The sequence below is a fragment of the Salvelinus sp. IW2-2015 genome, linkage group LG32, assembly GCF_002910315.2.
Source record: "Salvelinus sp. IW2-2015 linkage group LG32, ASM291031v2, whole genome shotgun sequence".
Taxonomy (NCBI): domain Eukaryota; kingdom Metazoa; phylum Chordata; class Actinopteri; order Salmoniformes; family Salmonidae; genus Salvelinus; species Salvelinus sp. IW2-2015.
Window position 1 is genome coordinate 15,295,404 of NC_036871.1, and position 22,647 is coordinate 15,318,050.

A 22,647-nucleotide genomic window follows, 5' to 3' on the forward strand; every position below is an offset into this window, starting at 1 on the left:
CTATGCTCCAGATCTCTCCTTCTGATTAGCAGGTGATGGATTGACCAAAACGATCCCCCTCTCACCACCCCTAACCCCCCGTGGGACCCACCGGCCAAGGAGGCTCCACTTCAAACAACGTCCATCTAGGGGGACCACCAAACCCTCTGTCTCCCAGCACGGGGCCCACTCCTCTCGGCTCTGCTACCTGCCAGCGTAGGCCATTGGGACGGGCTCGCCCAGCATGGCACTCCCCTCTCCCTCACCAACCCTCAGGCTTCCCCCAGACTTTCCCCAGTTCCCTCACCGCTGGCTGGTCCAGGGCAGCCTGCCTGCCTGCCTGCTGGGCCCACAGGCCTCTCTCTGTGTGGGGGAGAGAAGGAGACTGACAGGCCTGGCCATTAATTGGTGGGAGTTGATGGGAGTGGGCCCACTGTTGTTGATTCATTAGTTGGGGAGAAATGAGATACAGGGTGTTTCTCAATATGCATGCTAGCGCACTCTGAGCATGCAAATTGGAGCACGAAACGATCAGAGTATGAGTCCAAATTAACGTTTTCGAAATGGAGCACAGAGGACAGTTCTCAGATGAGTACTTCGTTTGTACACAATTTCAAAGCATGCATCGACGCAAGGTTCAACTAAAATATTCCCAGGATTGTTGATGTAATATGACGCAACCATGGAAAATGATTTCTTGAAAATAATGGCTGCTGGATTGAGCAAAAGCAAGAGAAAATGAACTCTGACTTCGGAATGAAAAGGTTCCCACTCACATCTCATATAAAAATGTTTATTTTTGTATTAACCCATCTACCCGTCCTGAATATATTTGTAGTTTTTTACAGCTTTTCTGCTACATAAAACTTACATATATACATACACGTTTTGCGTACACATTTTACATACATTGTACTTTTATATAAAGCAGTCACATAACAATAATACATTACCAAACATAAGCTCATTTTAATTCCCAACCCTCAGCCACTCTCAGCCCATCCCACCTATCATCATAGACCACCCTCATTTGGTTTCCATGTGCCATATGTTTTTCAATTGTGCTGTGATGTTTTACATAATTTTTTATCTATCTAATRGTATATTATCCACAGATTGTGAGCTAAAGATGATAACCTTTCCTACGAATATTATTATATWATTTTTTGACTGACTATGGCTTTCCAAATCGCTCAACATCTCATATGTTGCCTGACTACAATATTTTATCTTGGTACGTTAATAAATACATACTGTGTTTACCTGTCTTAGAATTCACTTGTGTGCATGACTTGCCGTAGAATATCCACTGTAGTGTGCATAGACCTACCTAGAATATCCACTGTAGTGTGCATAGACCTGCCTAGAATATCCACTGTAGTGTGCATAGACCTGCCTAGAATATCCACTGTAGTGTGCATAAACCTACCTAGAATATCCACTGTAGTGTGCATAGACCACAGGCTAACTGACAAAGAATTGGTAGCTAGCTAGGCACCCACGAAGAATTGGTAGCTAGCTAGGCACCCACGAAGAATTGGTTGCTAACGTTGGCCATCTACCTTTCATAACAACATTTGTTTTAGGTTGTTTTTCACATCTAAAACTATCTGGCTAGCTAGATTAATGCGATTCACATATAGCTAGCTGATAATTATGAAGTCACAAGGTTGCGTTTGCTTTATGTAATATATATTTTTTTGGTTTCTATTGGTCAAAGGTAATGCAGTAGCACAGGAGTGCGCTAATGTATGTGTTCTCCAACCTCTGGTCCTCAAAACAACGTACTCAAGAGAACGTCATCAAAGAAGGAACTTAGAGCATGAGTGTGTGGAGCACGGTAGTATGCATATTGAMWAACACCTATAGAGATGGAGGGGAGTAGGGGAGAAGTGTGCTGTGGGTTCACTGTGTGAAGAGGGAGGGAAATGGAGAAATGAAGTAGCAATGAGCCCTCACCATCCCCTCACTCCCCGCGGGACTCACCAAGCCGAGGCTCCACTTCAAACAACCTCCATCTCCCATTTCCTCTTCCACTAGGGAGGCCGTCAAACCCTCTGTCTCCCAGCACGAGGCCCATTCCCCTCGGCTATGCTACCCACCGTTGGAGGCCTTTGGAAAGAGGTCGCTCTGCACGGTGCTCCCCTCTCTCCACCACCCCCAGGCTTTCCCCAGCCTTCCCCCAGTTCCTGGACCCACAGGTCTCTCTCTGTGTGGGGGAGAGAGGCAGACTGACAGGCCGTTAATTGATGGGAGTCMGTGGGAGTGGGCCAGTGGAACTCTTGCTGATAAGTGAGATACAGGGATGGAGGGGAGTAAGGGAGAACTGTGCTGTGGCTCCACTGTGTGAAGAGGAAGGGAAATCGAGAAATTAAGTAGCATGGTTGAGTTCATGGAAAGAGAACCTCAACTCATAACTGAGGCCAAGCTTCCAGATGCTTCCTTGATCTCTGTCTGGACCTCAGGCCACAAATCCATAAACCTCCTAACATTCTGCACTCTAAGGACAGGCTGAGAGAGATGTTTTCTCAGGCAATTCTTATCTCCTTTTCAATCTTTCTCTCCTTTTCACCATATAGCCTCCTAATTTCTCTCCCTCATGCCTTTTCTCATGTTTCGACTTGTCATGTTATATTTTTGTCCATCTTCTCTCCTATCTTGCTCCTTCTCCTCCCATTTCTCCTTGCTCTTTTTCCTCCTTTCTCTCCTTTCCTCCAATTGTCATTCTCTCCCGCTCTCATCTTCTCCATCCCTCCTTTCCTTTTTCTCACCGTCCCTCCTCTTCCTCCTTCTCTCCTCCTCTCCTTCTGCAGTGGTAGAGTAAGCAAGCTGCTGGTTCTCCCAGTAATGCACTAGTCAACAGAGATAAGCCAGTGTAATTGCCTGGCCTGGGCTAATCCCTCCGCCTGCACTGCTGCCTGCCGAGAGAGAGATGGTGCTGTGCTTTAGACCTCAACTCAAACGAACATTCAGTCTTCTCTAGCGATCTCTTTCACATCCTGTGCTCCTTGTTAGGCACTGATATTTGAGCTTTTGTAGATCAAGCAGACCAGCTCCCCTGTGTGTTAGACTTCTCCTGTTCTATCTAGTGCGGTGGGAGTCAGTAATATTTCTGAGGGAGACACTTTTGTTGAAACAACTTCGCTGGGCACACCGCCATACCAGGAATGTGGTCGGAGTCGCTAATAGCTCCAACTGTTCAAAAGCTAGAGTCAAATCTGTTGGATGTTTTTCTTTTCTTTCTCAAAGGTACGCTAGAAACCGCTGTTACCGCTCCGTTTGTCGCAAGCGCTAATAGCGGATGTCGACGGTTACCCACGGAGACCACGTTTCTATGAACTAAGCGATGCATTCAGCTGACTGAGGGAAACAATTTGCGCAACACATTCGTTCATGTTATTGCTGCGAGCCCCATGCGTCTTGCGAGACAGGCAATGACTATGGCTGAGCATTGATGTGACGTGAGTGACATGATGGGTTTCTCAAGTGCAGATGTTCCTGACATGACCAAATTGATGGGTGGTGTGTAGTACTTGTGAGCGACATATGCTGTAGAAGAATTCAATTGGAGAATTAAGTATGTATGTATGTATGTATGTGCGTGTGAGCCATTCCGTTTAGTTCTCCCTCTGAAACAAAGCAGCCAGCACCAACCCGCCTTTCTTTTTCTCTTCCCCCAATTCCTTAGTCAGTCTGTGCTCCAGATCTCCACACAGGGAGTTGTAGTGAGTCCCTGAGGAGCTGTTTCCCATTGAAAAGACAAACAGCGTGAAGGAGGCCCAGCAAAGCACTGCGATTGGCTTAGAGGGCCAGGCTGAGTAAACAATGTGGTGGGCTGTTTATATTTGGGGCGCTGAAGTGCTCTTGACATCAGCAGGCAGCCCAGGGGGCAAACAGGGGTCGTGGCCTTTCTGGTCCTCCAACAATATGTGGACTGTAGACATTACTCTCTATCCACCTGTTACATGGGATTCTCTATGCCTCATCAGTTAGTTTAAATGGTGGGGATGAGTTTGACAGTAACACTATTGGGCATGCACGTGTACATACATACACACACACTCATGCATGCATAGACACACACACAAACACACCCTAACCCAACCCACCCAACCCCACACAAACTGTCARAAACACTCCAATCATTCTAACACGTCACTAGGAGTAAACAAAACGCTTGATGATCGCGCAGTCTTCCTAATTGTGGCGTGTGAGATGTAAGCAACAATCAAGGCTGACTAGTGCGGCTAAATGAATGCCAGGGTAGGAGCTCGGTAAGTAATGAACTCGACAAATTAAATCCCATGGCAAATTAAAACAGCCAAGGGCAGCCATAATAGCCTGCAAATCACCGGTTAAGTGGCAGTCACATRGGATTTCTCCATCCGTCACTGCATAGGGAAATCTATACAGCTACCAACAGGGGCCCAGAGACGAGATGCACCGAGCCAAATTCACACCTCTCCTCTCACAGCCATTTTGTTTTGTTGTATACATACATGAAAACAGACCGCACACAAGCATGTGAATAATGTACATGCAAACAGATAGTGTGATTACATGTCATATGTATTTGTTCCATGAGAAGCCGTGTATTATGTAGTCTGACTGTCATACAACACATAGGCRGGGTCATTTATATCAGTTCTCACAGCAGTAGGTGTGTCATGGTGATTATATGGACTATATGTATATACATGTATAGTGTATGCCCTCTGTGTGTGTGTGATACCCATGGGACATATTGTAAGTGCAGCTGTTCTCTCCGTCTCTGCCCTATTTCTGCAAACACACACACTCTCTCCTCTCGTTCACTCTTTCTCATCTCACTATCTAGCACATCTCTCTCATTCTCTTAGGCTCCTGCCTCGTTCTATATCTCTCAATTCAATTCAATTCAAGGGGCTTTATTGGCACGGGAAACATATGGTAACATTGCCAAAGCAAGTGAAGTAGATAATATACAAAAGTGAAATAAACATTAACAAATCATCTCTCTCTCGCTCTCGTAGGCACACCCGGTAGCGCCAATGAATATGGTGCTTGTTGGTCTGTTTTTTTGCATGGGGAAACATCCTAATTATGACTGACTTGCCTAGTTAAATAAAGGTTAATTCAAAAATACAAAATCAATTCGAAAAACATATATGTTACCTGTAAGTGGCTTTGGGTAAAACTGTGGGCTATCTAGAGGTGATGGATTCCATCCTCTTTCTGTCCTCTTTGTGGCAGACCATAATAACCACACTGTGGAGGTCACGTCCTCCCTGTCACTGACCCCTTAGTCGTCACCGTGGCGCAAAGCCGAGGTCGCCGCGGAAACACTGCCATTCCGTCACCTCTGTGTGTTCCGCTGCTTTGTCCAAGCGCCCCAGTGCTATCCCACGTGGCTTTGCAGGAACAATGATTTATTGTGGCTGTGTTGACAGAAGCAACTGCCTGCCCTCACCCCTCGGCGAAGGGAAACTAAGGGTTGTGTRCTAATACACTAATACAGCTTCCTTCTCTTGTTTCCTTTATTTTGAAATGCCTGCCCTCACCCTTCATGATGGGAAACTAAGGGCTGTGTCCTAATACGCTAATACAGCTTATTGCTCTTGTCTCCTTTATTTTCAACTGCCTTCCCTCAASCTCTCTGTAATGGGAAACTCAAGGGATGCGTTATACTATGGTTATACGGCTTCCTTGAATTGTATCCTTTATTTTTTAACCCAGATCTATTCGGGTAATACGTTTTCACACACCTTTTTGTGTAGCCCATGTGCTTTAATAAGTCACATTGAATAACTTTAACCCTTTGACGCGGATGATCACATATTTGTGATCATTGTTGAGTGGTCCCTGCAGCGTACGATCTCAAATATGTGATTGGAACAGAACGTATGATGCAACAAACGTGTCTAGACAGCATTGTTGTCTGAAAAGCATCTAAACAGTGTTTTGTACTGATGGGAAACTTATGTTCCTCAATTTCACCTTTTATTGTAAAAGATAAATGCGAACTGTATCATCCAAACATAACACGGATAAACTCATTCCATAAACCAGTCTAAATAACAGTTTTTGTGCTGACAAAAAAACGAAACATAAGTTAGCAACCTAACAGCTAGACTAGTTTACAATGTACCACATCTCTGGTGACCACAAGAGACTAATGTAATGTTGTTTAGAAAAGAAATGCGTGTCAGCTAAGCTAACAGCAGCAAAATTATTTATGATGGCAGCCATGTTTCTTTATGTTTGACTTGGCGAAAACTTCCTAATCCCAGAATGTCATTCACTATAAGACGTAAATAAACAAAGTCAAAGTRAAAGATGGCTGTGCCCATTGCCTGAAAAATATGGACTTAGTTTAGCCACTTTTCAGCATATTACAAATCTTTGATGTACTTGTTACAGTGTATACAAGAATCGGAACACATGGCTTGACAAGTCATTTACCATTTTTGACAAATCACAAAGCAAATGAAATAGCATCACCTCACAGATCATCACACCAAAGCTAAACAGGGATGAAACCATTTTAGGGGGGTTTGTGGGGAGGTTCCTTTCATTTGTGGGGGGTTTTCAAGTCCATGGGGGGTAGAAATGGGGGAAGGTATCGTGGGGGGATTTGATGCAGGAAATATTACTATAATGGGGGATTTCTTAATAAATGGGGGGCAAACACAGGAGAAGTTTATAAACTGAATAAAAATAAAACCCTTGGAAAGGAGTTACAATCTGATGRCGCGTTCAAAACAACAGGGTACTGGGAAATCTCAGACTTCAGTGCGTTCAAGACAACTGGGAACTCTGAAAAAACAAGCTCTGACTGGGAAAAATCATTTTGAACGGTCATCCAACTCGGAATTCTAACTCGGGAACTCAGGCCTATTTCTAGAGCTCCACCTTTCCGAGCTGAAGATCACTGATGTCATGATTTGACCTAGTATTTTTCAGAGTTCAGTCGAGTGAACTATCCCTTGTTATAACATCTTTGGTCTGACAGACGCTTACGTGGCAACCAGAATGCATTGTATGATGTCAACAAACATGGAGCGACAAATAATCGGCAAAAAGCTTAGCATTAGCTCATCATAATCAGTACAACCTTCAAAAAAGTATTTTACACACATCGTATGTGACCATTACAATCTCTGCAAGAATCAGAATGCATGAATTGTCACCAGTWCTTGAAAACGTGAATAAAACAGTAAATACATAATGATCCATTCATTCCAATTTGTAAGGAAAACAACAATGKAGGCAATGCAGGCGCCAYACAGAAAATGTGCTGGGGGAAAAAGTTTGTGCAATTTCTTTTTTTTTCTCTGTTCTGACTAGAGATGCGCAATGTCTTCATACTTGATCTGGGGAAACACTGGCAAAGTGCGTGGGCTCTCGCTGAAGAGAGAAGTTTGTCTGGCTCAGTAAAGACTCAAAAAGAATTTGTCCTCAACAGTGAAATGGTCTACTTCTTATAGGAATTGTTAAGGAGGTGGAACACACCTCAATTCCAACAGTTGTTAGAAAATAAAACTTGTTAGAAAATAATTTTAAATTGACACATTGAACATAGCCTATAGATAATTAGCAGGCAGCATGCCTTGGTTTGAGGTCAGCGCGGATTAACTGTCCTGTTGCTTGAGTTGCTTAACGATCACATTTTGGAACAGTGAGTGCATGAAAAAACTCACGCTGGGGCGACCGATAGAMATATTTGGAACTCACCCGTGAAAAGATTAATACCYTATGTGAAAAGACTAGATAGTCCTGGATTCACCTTGATTTATAAAAGACCTCAACCCCTAGTCTAACTGCGAGCTTGCGGATTAGTACAGGATAGCTGGTAGCTACAGTCCTGTACGCCTCCCTCTCCTTTGGCTATAGCTCATTCGCTGTAGTGATGGACTATAATTAGCATATAGAGTAGCTGCTCTCTCATCATTGGCATGTCCAGAAACATTCTTTAAGTGGTGTAAACTCTTCCATCAACAGAGCCGGACTCATAAAAACATTCCACTAATCCCAGTTTATCTAAGCCTTTCCTGTCCTTTAGATGGATATGAAGTATGACCCGTTTCCCTCTCCTTGGCAAGACAGACGCAATAATGTRGAAAAACAAGTGTGCCTAATTCCCACTATAAGGCTGACCTGTACTGTGCTGGGTGTGATGTTTTCCATTCATATTGCCCTTTCCAGCATGGTTCCAGAAATGATGGTGGATGTGTTACCAGGCCAACCAAGTGCAGCTCAGCTTGGGTCGGTTCTGTGTGGCTTAGTAGTGTGAAAAGGGTATTACCTTGCCTATCCTATGAGGGGTCCAGGATTTGTGTTAGCTTACTATGGTTTACATTAAAACTACGTTCTTAGCCAGGTCTCTCTTTGGAAATTTTGATTCTTTGAGATCTCAATGGGATCTCCTGGTTAAATAATCAAATCAAATCAAATGGTATTGGTCACATACACATGGTTAGCAGATGTTAATGTGAGTGTAGCGAAATGCTTGTGCTTCTAGTTCCGACAGTGCAGTAATATCTAACAAGTAATCTAACAAATTCACAAATAATGGTTGAATAGAATGCAATCCTTCTCATTGTGTTTGTCAATCTCAAGGCCTMTTGGCAAGAGATTAACTGAGATGTCAATGGGAAAACCTGGTTAAATAAAGGTTCCTCTCTGTGTCTGTTTGTAGGCGTTCCCTCGGGCCCGCGGAACGTGATATCCGTCGTGAACGAGACCTCAGTGATCCTGGAGTGGCACTCGCCTAGGGAGACAGGCGGTCGTGAGGACGTGGTCTACAACATTGTTTGTAAGAAGTGCCGGGCGGACCGCCGTACCTGTTCACACTGTGACGACAACGTGGAGTTTGTTCCGCGGCAGCTGGGCCTGACGGAAACCAGAGTGTTCATCAGTAACCTGTGGGCCCACACGCTCTACAGCTTCGAGATACAGGCCGTCAACGGGGTGACCAATAAGAGCCCCTACCCTGCCCAGCACGTGTCTATAGACATCACCACCAACCAGGCTGGTAAGAGAATAGTGTGTGTGTGGGAGGGGGGGTTTCTCTGTGTGTGATGTGTAGTCTCACTGAGAGGAGATGGTCGGCATCATCATTGTTATCGTCATCTGTGTTCATGTACATTGTTGGCATAGTTTACTGTACCTGTGTCTCCTTTCTAGTGTACGGTACAAAGAAACAATTTTGTATAGCGTTTCATTGATTGTTGATATCATAATTCATCCCACGTTGCTCAGCACTGGGAAACACAACATAATGTCTGCATTTCTGACTCCTGGCCTGTTGCTTCTCCTTTCACAATGTMAGCTGGAGAGAGGTCATTGTGCTAAACCGTGAATACGTGAGGGGGTGGCAGCTGACTCCAGCTGTACGAGAACTCACAAAGTGACATATTGAAACTGTCTCTCTTCTATCGTATTATCGCCCTATTTTCTCGTATGAAAGCAGAGGCCTGCTATATAATTGAGTGTGTTGAGGGATTGGGGGATTTTTCCCTTTGAAAACATGGTGAAGTTCAAAACCCCAACCCAAGACATGGCATGTTAGGATCTGTGGTGAGACCAGCACATCCCTCCCTTTGCCCTATTTCTGCACCCTTTGTAGTTCCCCAGTTTTATTTACACATCAAACCCTTTGAAACTTTAATTTTTTGGGAAAATGCTGGTTTGCATTTTGCTCCAAGACAACATTACAGAATTGTTTGCTTCTTAAGCTTCAGTAAAAAGCCTAAAGTAAATGAATCTATCTACGACAAACAGCAAATACGATTTTTATATAACGTCCTTTCTACTTGATATCTTGAAGGTTGAGACAGCGTTGAGACAGCGTTGAGCCAGTGTTGTGGCTTATCAGATATCTTTGCTGGTTATCTTTCCGGTCTTCTTTTCGAATAACTCGACTTGACTCGGCCTCTCCCTTCACGACTGACTGAGAACAGTCTATAAAGCCACAGCCTAAAACATTCATGCTGTATTGAACACATCCCTGAAAAAAAAACGACCAAATACAATCCTGGGCGAAATAGCTGGAAGTTGTTTTAATAAGGCAGAACAGGGCCAGTATTRACAAAGTATCACAGAGAGTAGAAGCGTGATCAAGAATCAAGTCCCTCCTCTTATTCGTTTTGATTTAAAAGACYAAACTGATCTTATTATCTGTGATTCTTGGTGAATACTGGCCCATGCCAGTTTCTCTGCTGTTTGCTGTCTTGGCAGCAGTGCCGTAGCTGTTACAGAACAGGCAGTGAGACAAGACGGGTTTGGGTGTTTAGTACTACATAATGACCAAGCAGACAACTRTTCTGTCCAAGACATTAGCCCACGATTAGGGCAGCATGAACCAAGCCAGAGAGTTGGACGGCAGCCTCCTCATCTCTCTCCTTCACCCTCTTTCTCTCCTTTTCTTATGTTGGAAGGCTCTTGCTCTCAAAGGCTCTCGAGTCTCTCGCTCTCTCCAAGTCCCGTGCGATTTTTCAATTTTTTCTCTCTCTCCTATTCGTCGTTTCTCTTGCATCCCTTCTTCCCTCCCTTCTATTTCTCTGGCCTTGTGATGGAATGTGAATTCAGCCACTGGAAATGACAGCTTTGGGATATTTTGTCTGCCCGGTCCTTTTCCTACAGTGTTCTTCATGCTCCTGTGGAGTTCCATCATGTACATAGTGACACTTATCAAGGGACCTCGAGCACAAAGTATTGACCAAGTGGAACATTTAAATGAGACTTGTTTCATTTTTCTGTGTTTGCTGTTATAAGAGACCTCAAGAGTGTCTGCCAAATATGTGGAGTGTATTTGTGTATGGAGTGTTGTTGTGTATTTGGTTTTTGAGTGGTCATTTTGTGTGTGTGTACCATGTTACAGTTTTGATTGTATACAGCGTCTTTTCTGGGATTTTCTGTGTTATAAACATTGGGTATTTTTGGTACGTGTTACTCCACCGTAACAGCATGGTTGAAAGCAGAGCTATGGCGCTATGGAAATGTAAAAGTTGTGAACCCTCCAGTTTGTGGATTTTGCTGAGCGTAGGTGAATCTCTTTTTTTTAGCTACAGTGCATTCGGAAAGTATTCAGACCCCTTGCCTTTTTGCACATATTGTTACGGTACAGCCTTAGTCTAAAACAGAMTAATAATACTCTTTGGGCTAGGTTTCCCTCTAGTGGGATAGAAGCCGACAACATCCGGTGAAATTGGAGGGCGCGCAATTCAAATAAATATTTGTAATATTAAACATTCATGAACATYCAAGTGTCTCATATAATTTAAAAGTRTAACTTCTTGTTAATCCAACTGCGTTGTCAGATTTCAAAAAGGCTTTACGGCGAAAGCATACCATGCGATTATCTGAGGASAGCACCCCACATCAACATATTTTTCAACCAGCCCAGGCTTCACAAAATCACAAATAGCGATTAAATAAATCACTTACCTTTGAAGATCTTCCTCTGTTTGCAATCCCAGGGGTCCCAGCTACAACATGAATGGTTGTTTTGTTCAATAAAATCCTTCTTTATATCCCAAAAAGTCAGTTTAGTTGGCGCCATTGATTTCAGTAATCCACTCGTTCAACATGCAGACAAAGGAGTCCAAAAAGCTACTAGTAAACTTCGTCCAAACAAGTCAATCGACGTTTCTATTTAATCCTCAGGTAGTCTAAAATGTAAATAAACTATAATATTTCACATGGAAAGTACTATGTTCAATAGGTAAGGAAAATTCATATGCGCGCGCCTTCTCCCTTGCACGCCGAAAGACTGATTTGGTCCAGGTGCTCTCCCAACAAAAACTCAAAATACTTGTTCGTTTTTCAAAAAAGAAGCCTCAAWCAATGAATAAACACTGTTGCCATCTAGTGGAAGCCATGGGAATTTCAATTTGGGTGACGGACATATGGGTTTCCAATAGGTTTCCATAATAAGASCCTGGGAGCTGAAAAAACTAAATACTGGTCTGGATTTTCTTCGGGTTTTCGCCTTCCATATCAATTCTGTTATAGTCTCAGACATTATTTTAACAGTTTTAGAAACTTCAGAGTGTTTTCTATCCAATGCTATTATATGCATATCCTGGCTTCTGGGCCTGAGTAACAGGSAGTTTACTATGGGCACGTCAGTCAGGCGGAAATTCAGGATACTGCCCCCTAGCCCTAAGAAAAAATCCTAATCAATCTACATACAATATCCCATAATGACAAAATGAAAACAGCTTTTTAGACATTTTTGCGAATAAAAAACTGAAATACCTATTTACATAAGTATTCAGACCCTTTGCTATGAGACTTGAGCTCAGGTTCATCCTGTTGTCATTGATCATCCTTGAGATGTTTCTACAACTTGATTGGAGTCCACCTCTGGTAAATTCAATTGATTGGACATGATTTGGAAAGACACACACCATTCTATATCAGGTCCCATTATATGAGGTCCCACGGTTAACAGTGCATGTCAGAGCAAAAACCAAGCCATGAGGTTGAAGGAATTGTCCGTAGAGCTRCGATACTGGATTATGTTGAGGATCAGATCTGGGGAAGGGTACAAAACATGTCTGCAGCATTGAAGGTCCCCAAGAACACAGTGGCCTCTATCATTCTTAAATGGAAGAAGTTTGGAACCACCAAGACTCCAGCCAAACTGAGCAATCGGGGGAGCAGGGCTTTGGTCAGAGAGGTGACCAAGAACCCGGGGGTCACTCTGACAGAGGTCCAGAGTTCCTCTGTGCAGGTGGGAAAACCTTCCAGAAGGACATGCTTCTCTGCAGCACTCCACAAATCAGGCCTTTATGGTAGAGTGGCCAGACGGAAGCCACTCCTCAGTAAAAGGCACCTAAAGGTCTCTGACCATGAAAAACAAGATTCTCTGGTCTGATGAAACCAAGATTGAACTCTTTGGCCTGAATGCCAAGCGTCACYTCTGGAGGAAACCTGGCACCATCCCTACGGTGAAGCATGGTGGTGGCAGCATCATGCTGTGGGGATGTTTTTCAGCGGCAGGGACTGTGAGACTAGTCAAGATCCGGGGAAAGAGGATCTGCAGAGAAGAATGGGAGAAACTCTCCAAATACAGGTGTGCAAGCTTGTAGCGTCATACCCAAATAGACTCAAGTCTGTAATCGCTGTCAAAGGTGCTTCAACAAAGTAATGAGTAAAGGGTCTGAATACTTACTGTATGTAAATGTGATATTTCAGATTTTAATTTTTAATACATTTTCAAAAATGTCTGAGAACCTGCTTTTGCTTTGTCATTATAGGGTATTGTGTGTAGATTGATGAGGGGAGAATTTAAAAAATACAAACATTTTTTTAGAATAAGACTGTAACGTATCAAAATGTGGAAAAAGTCAAGGGTACTGAATACTTWCCGAATGCACTTTATATATATTTTAGACATTCTCAAACTATACAACCTCCCCATTCCTCGTTTCTGGAATCGAAACTCCTGTGTTTAATCGCAACAACCTCCAAGAAAATAACATCAGATAGTGAAGAAGGGAGCACTCTCTCTCTCTGGCTCATGGTCGTTTAAGTCGTGGTGGCTGACAGTGAAGTAAAGGGAAATTAGGAGGTAAATAGCTCTGATTATTAGGGTAGCCTAATGGCTTCTGACTGTCCCATGTTTGAATGGCTAAATATGCCCTACTTGTCAGATAGATGTTGGGAAGCATTGTGTGATCCCGGGCTCTGGGTAAAAAGGTGACTGGCTGTAATTGGCTCTGCCCATGCCCAGCCCTAGGGGACTCTTTGTGGCTAGGTAATTGCGGCGCTGTTGCTTCTGACTTGAGGGGTTTCATAACAGGCAATAAGGATATGGATGTGGATATGAACTTTCGTTGATGAGATGGATCGAAGGATCTGAGGATAATTTGGGGAGAAAACTTTGTTAAGGCAGTCTGAGAGTGGGAGTCTGGGGAAAGTTATTCTTCTTCTTACCATGTGCAAACTGGACTGAATGCCAAAAACAGTTAAAAAGGACACAAAGGTGTTGGCAATCTGTTAATCCTCTCAACATTATCATTGGACTCTCAAAGTTCTCATTGGGCTCTCAAAACTGCAATATTCTTTGCTTTTCTGAAACATGGCTCTCGGACAAGAAACCCCCCATGACTATCCAACTCGATGGATTCTCCATTCAGCGGGCGGACAGGACAGTGGAGTCGGGAAATTGAGGAGGGATGGGTTTACCTCTACACCAACTCCAACTGGTCTGCTAACTCCAGCGCTGTGGAAGTGTCAACTCTGTTCACCCGTCTTGGAATACCTGATGGTCAAATGCAGACTCTTCTACCTCCCGATGGAGTTTTCAGCTGTTATCGTGACTGTTGTATACATTCCATGTCAGGATAATAAAAATTACAATCTGGCACTTAACGAACTATAAACATGGCTATAAACAAGCAGGAAAACCTACATCCAGAGGCTGCTTTTCTGGTTGCCGGCGATTTTAATTCCGCGTCACTAAGGCACGTGATGCCCAACTTCCATCAACACGCCTCCAACGCCACTAGGGACAATAAAGTCCTACACCATTGTTATTCTACCCACAAGCAAGCATACAAGGCCATCTCCCTCGTCCGCCATTCGGTAAATCGGATCACGACTCCGTATTTTTTCTTTCTGTTTACAAGCAGAAACTCATTATCAAATATCATGCTACAGGACTGCTTTGCCAYCGCTGATTGGAATATGTTTTGAGACTCCGCCGATAACATTGACGAGTTAACCACCTCCGTCACCGGCTTCATTAGAAAATGTATCTGCGATGTTGTCTCCAGGGTGAGGGTTCGCTGCTTCCCCAATCAAAAACCCTGGATTAACACCAAGGTTGGAGCTAAACTAAAGGAAAGGGCTACCGCKCKCAGAGCCATCGTAGACAACCCTGGGGCTACGGCCGAAGCCAGGAATAATTCCTGCTATGACATCCGCAGAGTCATCAAACGAGCAAAAGGACGATATAGGAATAAGGTGGAATCATACTACACAGGCTCTGACACACACCGTATGTGGCAGGGGATACAGTCCATTACAAAGGAAGACCCAACTGTSATCTGCCTAACAATGCCTCTCTACCAGACGAACTTAAATGCATTTAATGCACGTTTTGACAACAACAACATCGTGCCGGGTGTGAGGGCCGTCACTGACCCAGATGATTTGGTGACCTCACTTTTTAATCAGGTCAACACCTGCAAGGCCGCGGGGCCCAACGGTATTCCAGGGCGAGTTCTCAGAGCATGCTGTCAGGCATATTCAATCTGCATACCGCTCCAACAGATCCATAGATGAAGCAATCTCAATTGCTCTGCACACTGCCCTCATTTACCTAAATAAGAGGAATACCTATGTGAGAATGCTGTTCATTGACTACAGCTTAGCATTTAACACCATTGTCCACTCCAACCTCGTCACCAAGCTTTGGACTGGGTCTGGACWCCTCCCTCTGCAACTGGATCCTGGACTTCCTGACGGGCCAACCCCAGGTGATGAGGGTAGGCAACATCAACTTCTCCGCACAGACCCTCAACCCAGGGGCCCACAGGGGTGTGTGCTTAGTACCCTCCTCTACTCCCTGTTCACCCACGACTGRATGGCCACGCARGACTCCAACACCATCATCAAGTTTGCTGACGACACATTATGGTAGGCCTGATTACCGGTACTGATGAGTCAGCTTACAGGGAGGAGGTCAGTGACCTGGCAGTGTGGTGCCAGAACAACAACCTCTCCCTCAACGTCAGTAAGACCAAGGAGCTGATCGTGGACTACAGGAAACAGGGGGACACCATGGAACGTGAAGCTCTCGACCCGCGAGCACTTCCCCATCCACATCGACAGGGACYCAGTGGAGCAGGTCGAGAGCTTCAAGTTCCTTGGTGTCCAAATCACTGAAGACCTAAAATGGTCCAAACAGCACATCTTCTCCCTCAGGAGGTTGAAAAAGTTTGTGGGCCCTCAAATCCTCAAAAAGTTCTACAGCTGTGCCATTGAGAMCATTTTGACAGGCTGCATCACTGCCTGGTATGTCAATAGCACCACCCTCGATTGCATGGTGCTGCCTAGGGTGGTGCGGACAGCCCAGTACATCACTGGGGTCAAGCTCCCTGCCATCCAGGACATCTACTGTATATCAGGAGGTGTGGTAGGAAGGCCCAGAAAATCGTTAAAGACTCCAACCACCCAAGCCAAAGAATATTCTCTCTGCTTCCACACGGCAAACGATACCAGTGCATCAAGTTTGGCACCAACAGGCTCTTGAACAGCTTCTATACCCAAGCAACAAAATAGCTGCACGTACTATCTGAGTTAACCTTGTATCCTCATTGACCTCATTGACCTATTTTTGTCTCTATGCACACTTACAGGGCCCTAGATACTCATACACACACTCCATCTGCTCACTCACACATAATATGCACATACAGTACCAGTCAAAAGTTTGGACACACCTACTCATTAATGGGTTTTTCTTTATTTTTACTATTTTCTACATTGTAGAATAACAGTAAAGACATCCTTTTTCGGCATTCTCTCAACCAGCTTCACCTTGAATGCTTTTCCAAAACTCTTGAAGGAGTTCCCACATATGCTTAGCACTTGTTGGCTGCTTTTCCTTCACTCTGCGGTCCAACTCATCCCAAACCATCTCAATTGGTTTGAGGTCGGGTGATTGTGGTGGKCAGGTCATCTGATGCAGCACTCCATCACTCTCCTTCTTGGTCAAATAGCCCTTACACAGCCAGGAAGTGTGTTTTGGGTCACTGTCGGGTTGAAAAATAAATGATAGTCCCACTAAGCACAAACCAGATGGGATGGCGTATCGCTGCAGAATGCTGWGGTAGCCATGCTTGTTAAGTGTGCCTTGAATGCTAAATAAATCACAGACAGTGTCATCAGCAAAGCACCCCCACACCATCACACCTCTTCCTCCATGCTTCACGGTGGGAACCACACATGCAGAGATCATCCGTTCACCTACTCTGCGTCTCACAAAGACACAGCGGTTGGAACCAAAKATCTCAAATTTGGACTCATCWGACCAAAGGACAGATTTCSACRSGTCTAATGTCCATTGCTGGTGTTTCTTGGCCCAAGCAAGTCTCTTCTTCTTATTGGTGTCCTTTAGTAGTGGTTTCTTTGCAGCAATTCGACCATGAAGGCCTGATTCATGCAGTCTCCTCTGAATAGTTGATGTTGAGATGTGTCTGTTACTTGAACTCTGTGAAGCATTTATTTGGGCTGCAATCTGAGGTGCAGTTAACTCTAATGTACTTATCCTCTGCAGCAGAGGTAACTCTGAGTCTTCCATTCCTGTGACGGTCCTCATGAGAGACAGTTTCATCATAGCGCTTGATGGTTTTTGCGACTGCACTTGAAGGAACTTTCAAAGTTCTTGAAATTTTCCAGATTGACTGACCTACATGTCAGTAATGATGGCCTGTCATTTCTCTTTGCTTATTTGAGCTGTTCCTGACATAATATGYAATTGATCTTGGCTATCTTCTGTTTTTCACCCCTACCTTGTCACAACAGAACTGTTTGGCTCAAACGCATTAAAGAAGGAAAGAAATTCCACAAATGAACTTTTAACAAGGCACACCTGTTAATTGAAATGCATTCCAGGTGACCACCTGGAGAGAATGCCAAGAGTGTGCAAAGCTGTCATCAAGGCAAAGGGTGGCTACTTTGAATATTTCAAATTCTTTAACACTTTTTGGTTACTGTTATTTCAAAGTTTTGATGTCTTCACTATTATTCTACAATGTAGAAAATAGTCAAAATAGAGAAAAACCCCGGAATGAGTAGGTGTYTCCCAACTTTTTACTGCTACTGTACATTTATACTAACTCTASACACACGCTCACCCACTCACATACAAGGTGCTGCTACTCTGTTTATTTTATATCCTGTTGCCTAGTCACCTTACCCCTGTACATACTATATKTACTGTACCTCTGTCACTCCAGTATCCCTGCACACTGTTAATATGGTATTGGAACTGACCCTGTATATAGTATACTTACTTACTATGTTCTTCATATTTCTACTTATTTCTCATGTGTTTTMTTCTAGTATTGCATTGTTATTGATTATGGAATTGTTGGGTTTTGAGTTGGCAAGAATGGCATTTCACTGTACTTGTGCATGTGACATTAGAACTTGAAACTTGTGTTTTATACGGAAGATTGTAAGATCGGCGGAGAAATTGAGGAGCGGTAGGGCGGAAGACGAGAGCGAGCGGGGCAACGTACAACGTGTTAGAGAGTTGGAGACGAGGTGTGRAGAAGAGAGACGGAGAGAGAGTTAGACGAAAGAAGGATATAGGGGGAGCGATTGGTAGAGGAGAGGAGGACAGTCCGTGAGATGCAGAGATGATTCCTGTGGGAATCAGTGCAGAGGTCATTAAACTGTCCTAGGTCCCTGTGTGTGTCTGGAATGAAAGTCTGATCAATACTCTGATTCACAGCCTGCACTAAACTGGACACACACACACACACACACTTCTCAGGTTATTTACTACCCTCTCTCTACAGCCCTGGTTTGGTCATTTTGATCTCTGTATAGTCAAAAGCTGCCATCTCCCATTTGATGTCTTTTTGGGGAACATTATGCTTTAATTCACTTAGGAGCACACCGTGTGCAGACCTGAGGGTTGTGTGGTAAATGTTAAATGTCCATTAAGATAGGTTAATGCATACTAGGGTCATTACAGTCAAGAACCAGACGATGTTTAAAAACCTCCAGAAAATGTAGGAAATTAGGTAACASAATGTCCTCAACAGCCTCCTTCTCTCCCGCCAACCTTCCATCCCTCCATCCAGGACACTTAACCTATGAACAGCTGAATGACACCTCTCAGAGAGAGACTTTTCTTCCCTCTTTTGCTGCTTTTCACGGCCTATCTTTTTCTCCTGACTTGCACAACTCTGTAACCTGAGGCAAGTTCAACAAGGCTTTTGTTTGCGGCGAACATGTTGCCAGAGTAAGAATTTCAGTTGAACGATTTGAATGAACATTCCAAAATGTTACGGTGAAACATCAAACATTTCGTTTTTGTAAGGGTTACTGTCTCTTTTTAGCGACAATATTCAAAATGAACATGACTTCCTCCTYAATATAGTAGAATGTCTACATGGCTACTTGATTATTTTTAGCGGCAGTTTAGATCTGAAACAGACACTTACGTTCTCAGACTTTTAGCTAGTGTTAGTGAACGGTAGCGGGCTAACACACAAAAAATGAATATGTTAGCTTATGTTAGCCAAAGTTCGCAAGCTATTTCCCTTGTTGAACGCACCTCTAGATTCTGTGCCAACTGCCAAACCAGTCACCAACCTGAGAATCCCTCTTATCTAAACACTCCTCCTCCCATTCCATTCTACTTCTCAGCAACTGTTTTTAGAAGTACTCCCAAAATCCAAACATCTCCATCTATTCCATCTTGCAGCCTTCTTTGGGCATGTGGAAACCGGCGAAACCCCAACTTCATGAAAACAGTCTGCGGCTCAGCGGGATTCTAGATACAAAGAGATAGAAGTAGTCAGAGCCAAATCCAAACAACCAAAACATACCAAAGGGATTTGAGCCTTTGACATGACTAAAACCAGAGGGATGTGAGGCATGTTTGGATCCCTACTCATTATGTTTTGTGTTTACAAGCTTTGAATGCCTTGAGTGTCTCCATGTGTTGTTGGTGTACATGGGTTGGTTTAGAGTAGGAACAGATGAAGACACAATCATAGGTTACTGTAAAAAAAAATACAAAATGAAAATGCATTATCCCTTGTATGTATTGAATAGATTGCTCATTAATTTCTTCGTTCTATTATTAGTARGTCCATTGGTTATTTCATCCATCCATTCATTAATTCATTCTTTCTTTCAGTCAGTCAGTCAGTCAATAAATAATTGGAGTATGATAGTGTGCAACTTTCTTAATTATTTTTTACATGGGTTGTTGCTTTTCTCACTGCCTCAATTCACAGAACTTGACTGACTATAAGAGGGCAGAGAGGAGCTGGTTGTCCAACCATTTCATCATCCTCTTAAGGGCTGGCTCAGGTTGTCATTCTGCTTCATTTAATGCTAGTTTATCATACATGTTGTAGCTTGTCCCTTGAATCCAGAAACTGGCAGCTAGAAATTCCAGGACTTGACGCTTTCAAAAAGGCACCAAGAATGCCCGTTTACATCTACAGTACATTTCAACAGTGGTGTCACCAATGGCATCACCGGAGTGATTTAAAAAAAAAATGGCTAAATGGTTCCCTGAAAGAAACTCATAGAAACAGAACACAGAAAGGGACAGGACAGAATAGAACAGAACAGATCAGAACAGATCAGAACAGCACAGAGCAAAGCAGAACTGCCACATCCCTATGATCTGTGAGAGGGGTCCATTACCATGTAGTCACGACAGAGCAGCCCCTCTGAGCTATTGCTAATGGGGAGGCAGTGGTTAACCAGCATGCCTAGGAGGGAGAGAAAGTGAGKGAGGGAGAGCAAGAGACTGTGAGACTGTGGTGAGACTGTGGTGCTGTCTCAGTCTTAAAGGAAAAACSAGAATTAGATTGTTCTATGTGATGAAATGGGCCTTGGGCCTTTGGTCATCTTACCAATTATCAGGACTTTTCCGACCAATCGTCAAACTGGGAATCAGTCAAGCACATCAGAAGCGTCCAGCTGGGAATTGAGGGATGAAAGCCCTGTGGAATTTGGATTCCGGAATGTGAAATGTATTAAGCTTATCCCGGGAAAATCACAATGAGGGAGTTGATGCAGAGGGAGAATGGGAACAGGTCACCCAAAACTATTCAAGTTATGTTCTGGGGGTTTGGTGAAAATGAATGAGCTTTCGTTCCCTTTTGTAAAAGATGTGTAATGGTTCTGTGCTATAGTGTGTAGGTATAGACTCGTAAGATGTGTAATGGCTCTGTGCTATAATGTGTAGGTATAGACTCGTAAGATGTGTAATGGCTCTGTGCTATAGTGTGTAGGTATAGACTCGTAAGATGTGTAATGGCTCTGTGCTATAGTGTGTAGGTATAGACCCGTAAGATGTGTAATGGCTCTGTGCTATAGTGTGTAGGTATAGACTCGTAAGATGTGTAATGGCTCTGTGCTATAGTGTGTAGGTATAGACTCGTAAGATGTGTAATGTGATGGTCTTGTGTTAGAGTAGCAGTTTGCAGATAAAAAAAACCTCTCTCTCTCTCTCTCTCTCTCTCTCTCTCTCTCTCTCTCTCTCTCTCTCTCTCTCTCTCTCTCTCTCTTCTCTCTCTCTCTCTCTCTCTCTCTCTCGTCTCTCTCTCTCTCTCTCTCTCTCTCTCTCTCTCTCTCTCTCTCTCTCTCTCTCTCTCTCTCTCTCTCTCTCTCTCTCTCTCCCTCCCTCCCTCCCTCCCCTCCCTCCCTCCTCCCTCCCTCCCTCCCTCCTCCCTCTCTTCTCTCTCTCTCTCGTCTCTTCTCTCTCTCTCTCTCTCTCTCTCTCTCTCTCTTCTCTCTCCTCTCTCCTCTCTCTCTCTCTCTCTCTCTCTCTCTCTCTCTCTCTTCTCTCTCTTCTCTCTCTCTCTTCTCTCTCTCTCTCTCTCTCTCTCTCTCTCTCTCTCTTCTCTCTCTCTCGCAGCCAACTGAGAGGCTTGACATTGATTAATGCTAAGCCGAGTGCTGCATTAAAAGCTGGGGACAGCCAGTTGGGCCAGATAAAAGTGGAACAGAGGAGCGAGGGAAGGGTGGAGGGATGGGTGGAGGAGAGAAGTGCAGGGCACAGCCACCAATCACTGTCAGCGCTGGTGTCCCCTGGTAACGGTGGGGACGGCATGGCTTCAGCGGGCCTGACCCTTGACCTCCAGCCAGGTACAGACGCAGCAGTACTGATAGAAACACAGGCTCATTACATACAGGGCACTAACACACATCTGTGTTCGCAAACACACACACACCCACACACAGGCCTTTAGAAACGAGGACTTGGCAAATGTTTTATCCATGACTTGCAGAAGTGCCACTATTATTTAATTGGGACTTTTAGGCAATCATTGAGACGTGATGTGAAACTATGTAGAATCACAAATGCCTGCCTGGTTTTAATATAATTGGCCAAACTGTGTCTGTCTGGCTAGATACAGTCTGYGTCTTAGGCTGCGGCTCAAATGGCACACTATTTCCTATAGAATGTACTATTTTCTATCAGAGCCTATGGGCCGTGGTCAACAGTAGTGCATGTAGYGAATAGGGAGCTCTTTTGGACTCACCTTTAGTCTGTTCTGGAACACACACTCCCCTCCGCTACCCCCTTTCTACTGTAAGCTCAGAATGCAGGGAAGGCAGCAGCAGCATTGGTGCCTACTGGGGCTGCCAGGGCCGGTAATTGATAATGCGGCCCAGCAGAGCTCTGTGCACTGGAGCGTTAGGCAGCCAGAGAGGAGCGAGGAGGCTTATCCACACCAAGTTGAGGCCTGGATAGGATGAGAGTGCGTGGGCTGGAACGCTAGAGGGAAGCAGGTGGGGTGGAGGTGAGTGTCTGGGGGTTACTTGGGGGTTTTGGGAGCTGAAATGTGAAGAAAGTCCGGTGTGTTTTAGGAAAGTCTGCATGTGTTTATGTGTTTGGGAGGCAGGGGCAGAGTAGTGTGGGTGGTAGAATGTGCATAGTAGTGTGGGCGGTAGAATGTGCATAGTAGTGTG

General features: G+C 44.2%; 1 pseudogene; it reads left to right on the forward strand.

Moving 5' to 3' along the window:
* LOC111956601 (ephrin type-B receptor 1-like) overlaps nt 1-22,647 on the forward strand; it is a 320,496-nt pseudogene that overhangs the window by 205,875 nt on the left and 91,974 nt on the right.